We start from the raw sequence: 9,483 nt of genomic DNA, 5'->3' as shown, positions 1-9,483 counted from the left end.
AAAGTGTTGCCAATAATTGATCTAATATATGAAATAATTAGAAAAATTTCCTCTCGCAGAAGCAAAGAGACAAGACAAGGATCCCTTATGGAACATTTTCACTGCACTCCCATATGCGATCGCATGATGCCGTCATTTTAACGTCACATTTCTACACCTAGGGAAAACCTGTAACCTAACGGACTGCGATCTTCATTTTCCCTCCCAACATGGATGTGTTTCACTCCTAACAATTTGCTGGTGAAAGCGATTTGAAGGTTCGAAGTCTCACAGTAGACTGATCGTTAAGACACGCTTCCCAACAGATCACCGAAGTCAAGCATCACTGGCTGCAGTCAATGTGCGGGTGGGTGACCACTTGGATCAGTCTGCGTAGGTACCGAGAGTGTGCGGTATGGGTCCTCGTTAAACTGTTCTACCGTAAAAAGCTCGACTTCGCGTGTAGGTCGTCGGGCTACCGAAGCGGGGGTGCCATCCCCTCTGCAGAGGATCAAAATTATGATGGCATGTCTTCGGATGTTTCGCAGACCGTCGCCAATAGCCCATTGAACTACTACTACTCGAATGTTCGAATAGGATGTGTTTAACTCTGGGTTAAAATTAGATTTCTGATTTCAAAGATAATTTTTACACAGATATCTTATGATTTTTTTGAATAATTTTCCTGGATACTTTATGAATATATTTAACAGACATAATTTTTTCTGTCCCAAATTTATTGTTTCATATAATAAATCGATTAAATAAAATAGTTCCTTGCACAACTTATTTGGAAATAAAACGTTAAGTTTTTTTCTTCACATTTTTGCGTTTTCTTGGTCATAATATGTTTAGTATAATTATTGCCGTATTTTTATTAAATATTATATTACCTACTTTGCTTTCAAAATATTTAAATAAAAAAAAATACTTGTTTTTTAATAAAATGTAGATTTTTTTTCTTTTTTTGTAAGAAAAATAAGAAAATTGGTGAGTTATAAAGATCTGAGATTGGTACATAATGAATAAATAAGATTTCTGTAATAACTTTATCGTATATAACATAGATAAGAATTACCATAAATTGTATACTTGTTTTTCATCCACTGTACAATTTTTTGTAAGAGATTTGTAAAAATGGGAGCTTTAACAATGTAATCGTTTTTGAAATTATTATAAAGTTGTTGATGACTTTAGATGCGTAATTAAGAAACATAATTTCATTTATTTTCTTTATTTTTCTGTTCTTACGAATTTTGCATTTGCGAAAAACACAAGTGCAAAATAACAAGTCAAAAAATATTTTTACTCTTACAGCTATAAAACAGAAATAAACAGGATAACTAGTTTTTATAAAAAAATTATGTGATATTTTAGGAACGAAGTCTCTTAAGATTAACAGTTAAAAATTTTCAAAATCCCAATTCTAAATTTTTCGTTCGAAATTGTATTTACAAAATATGCTTGAATTGTAAAATGCATTAAGTTTGCAATTGAGAAAAAAAAAAGAAGAGAAAAGTTTTTTTTTCATTGTAATGCAATTTTTTTTCAGATTATTCAAACTAACAATTAAAAAAATTGCTATTACATAAATTAACGTCTACTTAACAAAACAAAAAATCTAAGTTAGCAAGTTTAAAGTTTATTTCATGCACTCTACCCTTTTGTTAAAACCTTATTAATTACATATTATTTTGATACTTATTGTACCTTTACAACTAAAAGATTTTAGTATTATAAATTTACGCATTTTATTAATTACAAATATAAAATGTCCCGCAGTGGACTGATCGTTAAGACACGGTTCCCAGCAGATCACCGAAGTCAAGCGTGCGGGTCAGTGTGCGGGTGGGTGACCACTTGGATCAGCCTGCGTAGGGACCGAGGGAGTGCGGTATTGGTCCTCGTTAAACTGTTCTACCGTAAAGTGCTCGACTTCGCGCACAGGTCGTCGGGCAACCGAAGCGGGGGAGCCATCCCCTCCGCAGAGGATCAAAATTGTGATGGAATGTCTTCGGATCATCCTCAGGGATGTTTCCCAGACCGTCGCCAATAGCTCATTGTGCAGCTCCAGTGCGACGTAAATGAACAACAACAACTATAAAATAAAATAATTATAAATAATAGAAAATAATAAAATAATCATAAATATAATAAAATTTTCATAAATAATAAAATCGTTAAAAATAGAAAGTTATAAAATTTTGACAAATATGAACAACCCTTCTTAACCATTAGTTCATTAAAGTTCTCGATAAAATATTTATAATTTCAAAGTTTCAGAATCTTATGATGAAATTTCAGAATAAATCAATTACACTTCTTTTAAAAACATTCAAATTATGATTTTTAGGAAATTTTATAAATAAAGATGTATTTGATTTTTAATCTGTTGTTTATTTGAAGAGTATTTAGTTGTGTATTGCAACAAAAATTATTCAGTTTAATAAAATCTTTCCGGAAAATGCGATTATTTTTCTTCTCTCATTTATCATACTTCAGTTTTAGGCTTTTTCTTCAGAAATGTGTAGATTCAAGTAAGAAATACTTTGATTTTCTTCCTTTTAACAAAAAAAATGTTTAAGCTGTGTTTGTTGGAAAAAGTAAGTAGTTGTATTTAAATAAGTTGAACTTTCAATTTCTATTTTAAATGCATATTTCTAGTTTTAAGAGCATATATTCAAGTTTTTTAGTGCATATTTGCATGCATATTTTGTCCGTTTTTTAGTGCATATAATCCGCTGTCTACAAATGACTAACGGTACACAACGTCACGTTCTAAGCGGAGGGCCTAAACCTTGGTTCGAAGGTTGGAATTCCCTTCACCACTCTGTTCGGGGGTTGCGAGTTTAGGATTTTGCTTTTCTATCAGACTGGGGTATAAAATAAACTCCAGTGAATAGTGACGTCACTGTCCGCGTTCGAAGTCTGCGAGTTTAGACGTCCAAGAGATCCCGGAAATGGCTAATCAATTTGTTTACATCTCTCTGTTCGCACTGGCTACAGTGTTGCATCCACAGGGGTAAATAAATAATGGGTAAGAATACTCTTGCAGTTGGGCAGACCGTGAGAGATCTTCATGGTTTTCCTCTCCATGAAACGTAAGTGTAGGCTTCCTTCATCAGAAAACTTTGCACTCAAGCAAGTTTGTCTTGTTACAAGTTGTTGTTTACTGTGTGTAAAGAAACGTCCCCAGTCTACTTTGGGCAAGGAACGTCATGTGGGGGGTGGAGTTATCGCCAATGCCAACCTTCATCTATCAAAAGGTACCTCGTGATTGAATCAAATTAGCATGCCTTATATACCAGTGAATTGATGTTTAAAAATCATAGTGGTAGTTACGCTACAATACTCTCCCACCAGGATTTTATCAGGGATAGAATTCGATGAACAGATACCACTAGTTGCTGTACTTGTGAAAGTACCGGGAGAGCTGGATTAAGGTCACCGGGTTTTTCTTTTTTTAGTGCTGAATGTGAGAGGTGTATTAACTTCACGGTCGTAGTCGCTCCTGTGTCGCCTTTAGCAGTCGAGTGTATGCAAGCTGACGTTGTGTATGATCGAGACGAGACTGAGAAGCAACAGTGCGAGGAGGGGGATAACGTCGCAGTTACAAGTAGCATGTCAACTGTTCAATTTGGACCATCCATCGTCGTGTTCATATCACGTCCGGGTCACCAATGTGGGGGGAGGAGTTATCAACAACGCCAACCTTCATCTATCAAAAGGTACCTCGTGATTGAATCAAGTTAGCATGTCTTATATACCAGTGAATTGATGTTTAATAATCGTGGTGGTAGCTACGCCACAGTCCCAAGTTTACTGTGTGTAGCGAAATGTCCCCAGTTTACTGTGTGTAACGAAAAGTCTCCAATTTACTGTATATAAGCAATGTGCCCAATTTACTGGGTGTCACAAGATCTTCGCTTTACGGTATGGTAACAAGGGTTCCCGAAGTCTTCTGTGAATCGTGAATAAATTTATCATAAAAAAAAAAAATCTAATCATAATAAAGCAATAATTAACTTTCAATCATTAACTTTAGTAAATCAATTAAAAAATTTTAAGAGCTCTATTTCGATAAGAATTATGAACTGAAAAATAATTTACTGAAACCATAAAGTAATTCTAAACATTTAAATATCTATATATGAATTTATTCATACTTAAAATAAATATTAAATCTAATGAGTCACTGACAAGAATATATATAATGAATTTTCCAAATAAGTCAATAGAGAGGAAAGCGGTACTGTTGAGAGGAGGTATATACAAAAATTATAATAATAAATAAATAAAATTTCAATATCTTCAAGCAAACCAACTGGTTTTGATGTTTCTTAATCCGTCTTCTCTAGTGGTTCGAAAAATTTCAATAACGTTTTGGATTCTCCATACTTTAAGTATTTGCTTACAGCCCTTAATGTATATTCTTTTTGACTTCATTCTTGATAACGGTTCTAAAAATGTATATTTAGGGCAGGCATTACTGAACACCTCGCAAATTATAAATTCATTAAATCAAGTCATTAATTTACAATAAACAGAAATTTATTTTCTGTAGTTAACATTAATTTTTAGTCCTGTTTAATAAATGATTAACATTTTATTTTCATGAATAAATGATTTTTTTCTTCAAATATTTAAAGGAAAAAAATCAATTGGTTGTTTTTAAAAATTTTAACAACTATATATTAAATAAACTGTAAGTCAAAATATCACACCTGGAAGAATTAAACACAAAAAAAGAATAGTTTTTACTGTAAAATTAAGAAGGTCCCTGGTTTGCGAGTGTGAATGAGGTCCTCAGTTGCACTGAAAAAATACATGTTGTGAAAAAAATTAAAATTTTAGGTCATATCTTTCATCAAGGTGGTATTAGGTTCAAAATTTTATTCAAATCGCATTACTCCTTTATGACATCTCCAATCATATTAAAGAGGGCGTTTAGAGTGGGTGGCAAACAGTGGCGGATCCAGCGGGGGGAGGGTCATGACCAAAAAAAAAATTTTTTTGTAAAGAAAAATTCTTATTACGAAAGAAATAAAATATTTTAAAAATTATTTAAGGGGGCATATTCACTTAGGTAGGTCGGAAAAATCAATTTTTTTTCCATATAATTATGTTCTTCACTGTTTCAAGAATCATAATCCAAAAGATTAAAACGAAATTCGCATTATTAAACATTCATCGAGAAATTGATTTGGATGTTGAAAAAATCATTTACAGATTTGTCAAAGTTTCTAAAAAAAGCATTACATTTATTATTTAAAGACGAATACTTGAATTATTTATGTATTATTCATTACGAAAAAAATAAATGAGAAGACTAGCATTAAAAACCCCAGTTTTTTTTTTCTTCAAAAAAAAAAAAAAAAATATTACATTTTTTTTTTTTTAAACAAAAATATTGTGGGGTGGGGGGTAATCAGAGTCTATGACCCTCCCCAGGAAAAATTTCTGGATCCGCCCCTGGTGGTAAAGTTTCCAGGAAAAATTATGATTGGCGATCGAAATGGGCTACAAGTGGCGTAGAGTAGAACTCTCTCCTCTAAGGCCGGATTTACGTATACACTACAGCGCGAGAATCTCGCATATTTTTTTCTTTTCTCGCATTAAAAAATGATTAACGCGAGAAGTTCTCGCACTCTATTAATGAATTTCAAAATGAGCTAATCTCGCGAATTTTGGAAAAATTTCGTCTTCCGCTATTTTAAATGAAATCCGTTTCACTTTTCTTCCTTGATCTTTCCTTATTTTCAACATCAGTCCTTGTTTTCAACATCAGTCCTTGTTATCAAGCTTTCCTATTTATCAGTATTGTTCAGAACCAGTGCGAACAGCTGAACACAATGCACCCCCGAAACCCTTTCAGAACACATTTCTCTAAAACCACGTGTTAACGTAGGTAAGGTTTCTTCATGTAAACGTTTAAATTTTTTGAGCTTGAATGTAAGATGGACAAATACCTTGTTAAGGCAACATTTTCTAGTCCGTAACGGACAAATGTGGGTAGGAACGGTCAAAACGAAACAAATACGGATATTCAATGGATACGGATCAAATACTAGCATGAAGTAAGAACATGAAAATAACCTCACTATTCTATAGCAGAAATAATTGAAAAACCTATGCTGGCAGATGAAGAGGATAGGAAAGTGTGTGCACAATGCTAAAAATTTACTTAGTGGTTCCAAATAGTTCAGCATGTGTTGCACCCAAAACCGAATTAAGACAAAATATACTAACAGACTGACTGATAAGCATTTGAGCAATCTAATGAGAATAGCTGATGAAAAAGTAGATATAGAACATTTTCAATGTGATAATGCAGCAAAAATATTCAATGCTTTAAAAATTAGATGCTAAAAATGAAATATTTCTTTTCCAAGTCTATTCGTGTTTTTTTCATTTTTAGAAATCTCACCTAACTTTCTGAAATATCACCCAGTTTTTGAGAAAGGGTGAGAAATTCTCACCCACTTTTTTTCTGTAATGAAAACACTGTAAGCTGTAGCTGATATTCTCCGTGCGACGAAGGGGGCACACGTGGAAGTTCATTGACAAGGGTCATGAAACTTTTTGAGCCTATCTAACCATTTATGTTATTAATTTTAATCTATTTTTATTATTTTATGAGTTATTAAACATCAAAATGGGTTCAGGACTTTATAAACACCCTGTATTATCAAATTTTTTTAATAATATAATGTTAATACTCAGCAATAAAAAATAATGACAGTTTACTTTAGGTGTATAGAAATGGAATTGAACTTATAAGGGCCCCATCATTTTCAGTAGCTTAGTGCCCCACCAAGCTTAAATCCGGCCCTGCCTATGTCAACACTTCCCATCATAAGCGTGTGGAGAGTCTTTGAAGAAGGAAGTACGTTAGTTTCTGACTTGATTTTCATATAGATTAAAATCGTTTAGTTTGGAAACTATATGGAACTTTTAAAAAAAATATTTTTATTAATTGAAGAACAAAAAATATTAAGATAAGGGAAAATGTAGTACATTCCTATGGATGGTGTTTTCAGTAGAAATGTAAACAATACCTGCTCTAGTTCCGGTTAGAAAGTTTGCAGCTGATTACTACATGTTATTCTGCGAGGCGATATTTTCAAACGGATAATTTTGTTTTCAATAAAAGAAATAAATTAGATAATTTCTGAGCTCAAATCTGCCGTATTTCATAAGATATTAATGTTATTATGTAATTTTGGTGAGTTTGAAGTGAAAATTTGTTTTAGTTATTTAGAGATATATTGCTAAAAAGGGTGACATGGTTGCTAGATTTGGAATCACTCGCTTTTTTTGGCAGTCTTGATATGGCCTCTTTCCATAAGTTTATTATTGTTTGTGCTTATTGCAAGCTGTACACCATTTTACGTTAGTGTTAAAACTTTAAGCATTGTAAACACAGGTAATTTAAATCAAATACATTGTTTGCAAGAATCTTAAAATACAAAGTTTTTTGTTTATAATTTTCTGATAAATATTGTTGTTAAAATAATTTTTCACGGCAACTACAGATTTGGCGGTTTTTAAGTGCCGCTAATCTACATATAAAATGTTTTGGGACAAATCATAAAATATAACACTTTAAGTAAATTGGTACATTTTCGTTTTTTTGGTAAAATATTTCGCTCCTGAAAAAATAAAATTGCATCTTGTTTTGTTTTTGGCAAATTCCAAAGACGCATTTTCGTAGCACTAAAAAATGGCGTCAAAAAAGAATTGTTTTGTTTTGTAAGCATTCTTTATTTTACGTCTTTTAGTTTCTAAATAATGATTTTTATTGAAACTTGAAATTTTTTGATATAAATTGTTGTCAAAAAACTTTGTTCAAAATTTAAATTACATAAAATTATGAGGCTTTATGTCCTACTTTTTGTTCATTTTAATGTTTGAAGAAATATGATTCTTAAAACTATGGAATGTAAAGTTTAAATGGGCCTTTCATGTCATATCATTAAAGTTAGTAAAACTATTTCTAAGGCATTAGGTTTTAACTCTAAGAAAAACATACATATTTTTTCTGTTTATTTACAAATATTTTTCTATGTGTTTTGGATGTTCCTTCTCTAAAAAAAAAGGAGATACCATTTGGTTTTCATTTGCAGAAGAAAGAATATCAAACATTTTACTTTTTTAAATTTAATAAATCACAATAAAGAAGGAACGTTACAATGCTGCATTGAAGCCGTCTCCAGAGTAATTGAATGACTGTTCATATAGAAATCACATGTATTCGTCTCATACAACAACGCCCCCTATAGTTCGTTGCCAACACGAATTATTATTATTATTTTTTATTGACCGGGAGACTTTATTTACTTCACCATATTTCTTTTTAAATTTATTTACTTTTTCTTTGAGCAGTATATTTTAAGCAAATCGACTGTTTAATGTGAACCATCCATCATGTTGGCAAGTTCATATCATGTTCGGAAGTCACCAATGTGGGGAATTAATCTTAGACTATGTCAACCTTCATCTATCAAAAGGTACCTCATGATAGAAACAAGTTAACATGTCTTATATACTAGGGCAGTGATTCTCAACCACTGTGCCGCGGCATTTTTGTGTGCCGCCTAATATTAGAAATGATACAAAAAAAAAATTTAATACTTTTTTTTATTACGAGTAAAGTCTAAATTAAAGAAAAGTGTATATATATACTTTTTCAGGGTTGCCACTCAAATGTGGAAAAAAAATTCCCTGTGTTTTCCCTGTACATATTATACACAATATATTAAGTGGAAACAACAATTACTGTGCTCTTTGTGCGAGCTACATTGGGCTAACTATATTTATAAGTTTTAATTGCTGGAAAAACAGCTGAACATACTTAAATAATGCTATAGTAAATGAAATATTTTAGAACAGCTGAAATATCATGGCTAAATATCCCATAGATTACGCTTTGAGTGGTCACTGTTTTTTAAATGACAAAAATAAGAATTAAAATTCCCTGTATTTTCCCAGTTTCTAAAGAAAAAATCAAAATTCCCTGCATTTTCCCTGTTATTTTAGATGATTTTTAAATTCCCTGTATTTTCCCTGTTTGTAAAGAAAAAATCAAAATTCCCTGTTATTTTAGATGATTTTTAAATTCCATGTATTTTCCAGGTCTTCCCTGTTCTCCCTGTGGAGTGGCAACCCTGTTTTTATAATTTTTTCCAGGCTTTAACCACGTAAACATTTTGTCGGCGATTGTCTTGTCTCTGGCAATTAAAAAAAATAATGAAGTCAGTAGAAAATTTATTGACTATTAAAATTATTAATTAACAAAAGAAAGAAAGCTAAATATTAACTTTCAAACGGAAATAAAAGCTAATCATTAAAGCAAGCTACGCAATTAATAGTTATAAAAGCAAATTAACAAAGGATAACTAACAAAAAAATAAGCCAACAATTTGATAATTAGCAAAAAAAAACTAGTTGACAAGAAATCACAAAAAAATAACAGTTAATAACTATAGAAAACAAGTTAACAAT

The sequence above is a fragment of the Parasteatoda tepidariorum genome, chromosome 4, assembly GCF_982258835.1.
Source record: "Parasteatoda tepidariorum strain Cologne lab strain chromosome 4, Ptep-v5.0, whole genome shotgun sequence".
Classification (NCBI taxonomy): Eukaryota; Metazoa; Arthropoda; class Arachnida; order Araneae; family Theridiidae; genus Parasteatoda; species Parasteatoda tepidariorum.
The sequence above is the reverse complement of the archived record's forward strand: the minus strand, read 5'-3'. Positions refer to the sequence as shown.